The sequence below is a fragment of the Aotus nancymaae genome, unplaced genomic scaffold (assembly GCF_030222135.1).
Source record: "Aotus nancymaae isolate 86718 unplaced genomic scaffold, 86718_ANA_hifiasm-v0.15.2.pri h1tg000088l, whole genome shotgun sequence".
NCBI lineage: Eukaryota > Metazoa > Chordata > Mammalia > Primates > Aotidae > Aotus > Aotus nancymaae.
Window position 1 is genome coordinate 621811 of NW_026988503.1, and position 5154 is coordinate 626964.

At 37.9% G+C, this 5154-nt stretch overlaps 1 pseudogene; it reads right to left on the reverse strand.

Annotated features, from left to right (window-relative positions):
• Positions 1-3446: 3446 nt before the first annotated feature.
• On the reverse strand, positions 3447-4711 carry LOC105710477 (eukaryotic initiation factor 4A-I-like; annotated as a pseudogene).
• Positions 4712-5154: the final 443 nt, after the last annotated feature.

The following is a 5154-nucleotide window of genomic DNA, read 5'->3' on the forward strand; positions in this document are numbered from 1 at the left end:
CTTTGTCTCTTGTGATAGTTTCTGACTAAAGGTCTATTTTTTTTCTGATATAATCACTCCTGCTCATTTTTAGATGATTTGAATGAAACATCTTTTTCCATCCCTTCACTTTTTTCCTGTATTGGGCCATAAATCTAAAGTGAGTCTCTTGTAGACAGTATATGGTTGGATCTTGTTTTCTTTTTCTTTTTTTAAATCATTCACCTATTCCACATGATTATGGAATTTAACTTATTTACATTTAAAGTCATTATTTACAGGGAAGAACTGAACTTAAAGTAGAATAGTCTATTTTAAGCTGATAACTTCAATTGCACACAATAGCTCTATATTTTTACTTGTTACCCCACCACACTTTGTTATTGATGTCTCTATTTACATTTATTTTGCTTTGTATTCATTAATATACTTTTAAATTATAGTTATTTTAATACTTTTATCTTTGCCTTTTATACTAGAATTAAAAGCTACTTGGCCAGGTGCATTAAGTTCAGGAGTTCAAGACCTGAGGTCAGGAGTTTAAGACCAGCCTGGCCAATGTGGTGAAACCCCAGCTCTACTAAAAATACAAATGATTAGCTGGGTTGGTGGCTGGCACCTGTAATCCCAGCTACTTGGGAGGCTGAGGCAGAAGACTCACTTGCAATTGGGAGGTAGAGGTTACAGTGAGCAGAAATCACGCCACTGTACTCCAGCCTGGGCAACAAGAGCGAAACTCCATCTTGGGGAAAAAAAGTGACTTATTTACTATTGTTACAGTAATACAGCATTCTGTATATGTTTATACATTTGCTTTTACCAGTATGTTTTATACATTCTTGTGCTGTTGTGTTTCTGCTTAATGATTGTTCCATGTTGAAGAACTCCCTAGCATTTCTTATAAAGCAGGTTTAGTGGTGATGTGCTTCCTCAGCTTTTGTTTGGGAAGTCTTTATCTCTTTCATTTTGAAAGGATAACTTTTCCAGTTATATTATTTTTTATTGGCAGTTTTTTTCAAGCATTTTAGATACGTCATCCCACTGTCTTATGGACTGCAAGATTTCTGTTGAAAAGTTTGTTGATATTCTTTTGGGGGTTCTCATGCATGTAAAAGTAGCTTTTCTATTGCTTCCTTCAAAATTCTTTGTTTGACATTTGGCAATTCAATTATAACATGTTTTGGTGTGTCTTTCTTTAGATTTATCTCATTTTGGATACTTTGGGCTTCATAAATCTGGATCAATTTCTTTCTCAAGATTTGGGATGTCTTTAGTCATTATTTCATTTGAATAAGCTTTCTGAATCTTTCTCTCTTTTCTCTTTCTGAAACTCCTGTACTTCTTATGGTCCAGTTGATGATGTCCTTTAAGTAGCTGAAGTTCTCTTCACTTTATAAAATTCTTTTTCTCTTTTGCTCCTCTGACTAGATAATTTTAAATGACCCATCTTTTAGTTTGCTGATTCTTTCTTTTGCTTGTTCTAATCTGAAGCTTGCTGTAGTGTCAATTAGCTTCTTGATTTCTCACACTGGGAATTGATCCATGTATTTCTTTTAAACTAGTGTGTCTATGGGGAAAAGGAAAGTTTAGAGCTCTCTATTCTGCAATTTTGCTAATATCTTGGCTTGCTTTTTAAAATTGCATTTACTACATAGGCATGATTTCCTGAATAATAGTCTGATTATACTTTTGACCTGTGTATAAATGGAATCACACTATATATATTCTTATGTGTTTAGCTTTCTTCCCTCAACATAACTTTTGAGATTCACTTATATTGATGAATGTGGGTGTAGTATATTTGCTTTTACTGCTGTGTCATATACTGTTGTGTAAATGTAACATAATTCATTTTTGCATCCTACTCTTGCACAGTTGTATTTTCAGTTTTTGGTATTGCAGATAACACTCTTATGAACATTTTTAGGTACATCTATTGGTGGACACATGTAACAGCTTCCCTAAGATTCATATGCAAATAAAGTTGCAGGGTCGTGATGCATGCATATATTCAACATTAAATGGAAATGCCTAAATATTTTACAAATTATATTAATCTAAACAAAAACTAATAATGTCTCAAAATTTCTTTTGTTTTACATCTTAGCTAATGCATTTACAATTTTATCAATGTCATTAGAATAAAACGATGTACTATTGTGGTTTTACTTTGCTTTTCTGTGATTAATAGTGTGAATTTCTTTTACATGTTTAATGGTCACTTGTGCTTCCTTTTCTCTGCTATGCCTGTTAATATGTTTTCACCATTTTAATATAGGGTAATTTGTCTTATTCTTAGTAATTTATAGGCATTCTGTATATATGCTGGATACTAAACTTTTAACAATTACGGATGTTGCAAATATCCTCTTATAATGTGTGGTTTGTCTTTCACTTCCTTTATGGTGTATGTGAGAGAGAGAGAGAGAGAGAGTGAGAGAGTGAGAGTGTGTGTGTGTATGTGTGTCTGTGTGTTGTCAGCTTTTTGGAATGAAATTCTTTAAATGCAGTTTGATTCACCCACCTTTTCTTTACAGTTTGCATTTTTTGAGTCTTTTAAATAAAATTCTACCTTACACTGAAGCCATAGGATATTCCCTGATATTTTTTCCTAAAAGTTGTACCTTTTATGTTTAAGTCTTGATCCACCTGGAATTGATTTTTGTGAATGGTAAAGTAGATATTTGAATCAGTTTTTTCCCCAAATAAGTTATAATCATTTCAGCTTTGTTTTTCAGTCTATTCTTTCCTCTTTAGCTGTAGTGGGTAGCATTGTTTTATATCGGGTATTAACATATATATGGCCTATTTCTGGACTCTCTGTTCAGTTTCATTAGTTTGTATCTTGTGTCAGTTTCATGGTGACTAAATTACTATGGGTTTATACTAAATAAATATCGAGGAGGACAAATACTTCAATTTTTTCTTTCCTTTAGGAGTGTTTTAGATAGTGTTAGATCATTGATCTTCTATGTAAATTTCACAAGCACATTGGCAAATTTCAAAAAATACACTGGTAGACTTTTATTGCAATTGCATTGAATCTGCAAAATATTTTGGAAAGATTAATTTTTATAATATTGCTTATTTTTGTCCACAAACATGGTTATACATTTATGTGTTTAATATTTTAAAACTATTTTTTTCTTTTGCCTCAAAAAGTGACATTTATTCAAAGAAAAATAAAATGACAAGATGTCCATCCCTTGACTTCCTTCCCTCCCCACTCCTGCTGCTCCTCAGTCTCCCAAGATTGAACCCTGCCTGAGAGGAGTGGAAGCTGGACACACACTTGTATGAAACCCTGACGGCCACCCAGGAAGTCATCTTCATCAACACCTGAAGGAAGGCGGACTGGCTCACTGAGAAGATGCATGCTCGAGGTTTCACTGTCTCTGCCGTGCATGGAGATATGAACCAAAAGGAGTGAGATGTGATTAGAGGGAGTGAGGTAGCTAGACAGCCCCTCAGATGAGGTCAGCAACATTGAGGGGTGTTTCCTCAATGGAGGTGTTGTAGAAGGTCTCAGTGTCTCGGAGAGTCCTCTTTTCTTCTGTCACCATGTCCATCCCTTGGCTCCCTTCCCTTCCCCCTCCTGCTGCTCCTCAGCCCCCAAGATTGAACCCTGCTTGAGAGGAAGTCACCATGTTACTAGCCACATCCTTACAGCCAAACCATCTACTTTGACTGATTCTGTGGTTATGGTTTTCCCTGTTGGTGGGAGGGTCATAGTTGATGACTGAAGACAGCTGCTGTGCATCAATGTCTCTGGCAGCAGGTCAGTGGTAATAAATACTCTGCTAGAGCTGGAATAAAACTCCTTCTGATCACATCTCAGTCCTTTTGGTCCATATCTCCATGCATGGCAGAGACAGTGAAATCTTGAGCATGCATCTTCTCAGTGAGCCAGTCCGCCTTCCTTCTGGTGTTGATGAAGATGACTGCCTGGGTGGAGGTCAGGAAGTCACACAGTGTGTCCAGCTTCCACTCCTCTCATTCCATGTTGATGCAGAATTGGCAGATTCGACTCTTCCTTCTTGACAAGAATCCAAATGGGGTCCCTCATGAACTTCTTGGTCACCTCAGGCACATTAGAAGGCATTATAACTGACAGCAAAACTACCTGGGTGTTGCTGTTGAGCTTTGGGTGTATGTCATTGATCTGGTCCTTGAATCCATGGCTTAACATTTTGTCAGCTACGTCTAGTACAAACATCTTGATGTATTTGAGAGACAGGTATCTCCTGTTAAGCATATCAAACACATGGCCAGGGGTACCCACAATGATACAGGGAGCTTCCATCTGCTGTTTCTACACCTCAGCATGTACATTGGTGCCCCCAACACAGGCGTGACAGGAGGCACTCATGTAGTCTCCTAGTGCCATGACCACCTTCTGTATCTGCTGAGCCAATTCTTGAGTGGGTGCTAGGACCAAGGCCTGGTTAGCCTTTAGATCTAATTCAGACTGCTGCAGAATCAATATAGCAAATGAGGCTGTTTTCCCAGTCCCATATTGGGCTTCAGCGATCACATCATAACCTTTGACACAAGGTAGAATGGTTATGGCAGAGGGCTTCTCAAAACCATAAGCATAGATGCCATGAAGGAGGGAATTCAAGAGGTTCATGTCATCAAAGCTGTCAACAATCTCATTCTGGTTACTCTCCATGATGTCTTTGGGCTCCATCCCATCAGGGCCACTGTCTCTGGAATCCTGACTTACAGACATGATCCTTAGAAACTCTAAAACTATTTTTATAATTGTCTAAATAAAGGTATTCTACAACCCTGTGAGGTGGAGGTTGCAGTGAGCCAAGATGGAGTTTTCAAACTGTTACTGGCTTACTGAAATGCAATAGAATTTTTTTTTTTTTTTTTTTTGAGATGAAGTCTTGCTCTATTGCCAGGCTTGAGTGCAGTGGCACAATCTTGGCTCGGTGCAAACTCTGCCTCCCATGTCCAAGTGCTTCTCCTGCCTCAGCTTCCTGAGTAGTTGGGATTACAGGCACACACCACCACACCAGCTAACTTTCGTATTTTTAGTAGAGACAGGGTTTCACCATGTTGGCCAGGATAGTCTCGATCTCCTGACTTCGTGATTCATCTGCCTCGGCCTCCCAAAGTGCTGGGATTACAGGAGTGACTCACTGCACCTGGCCAGAATTTTATATA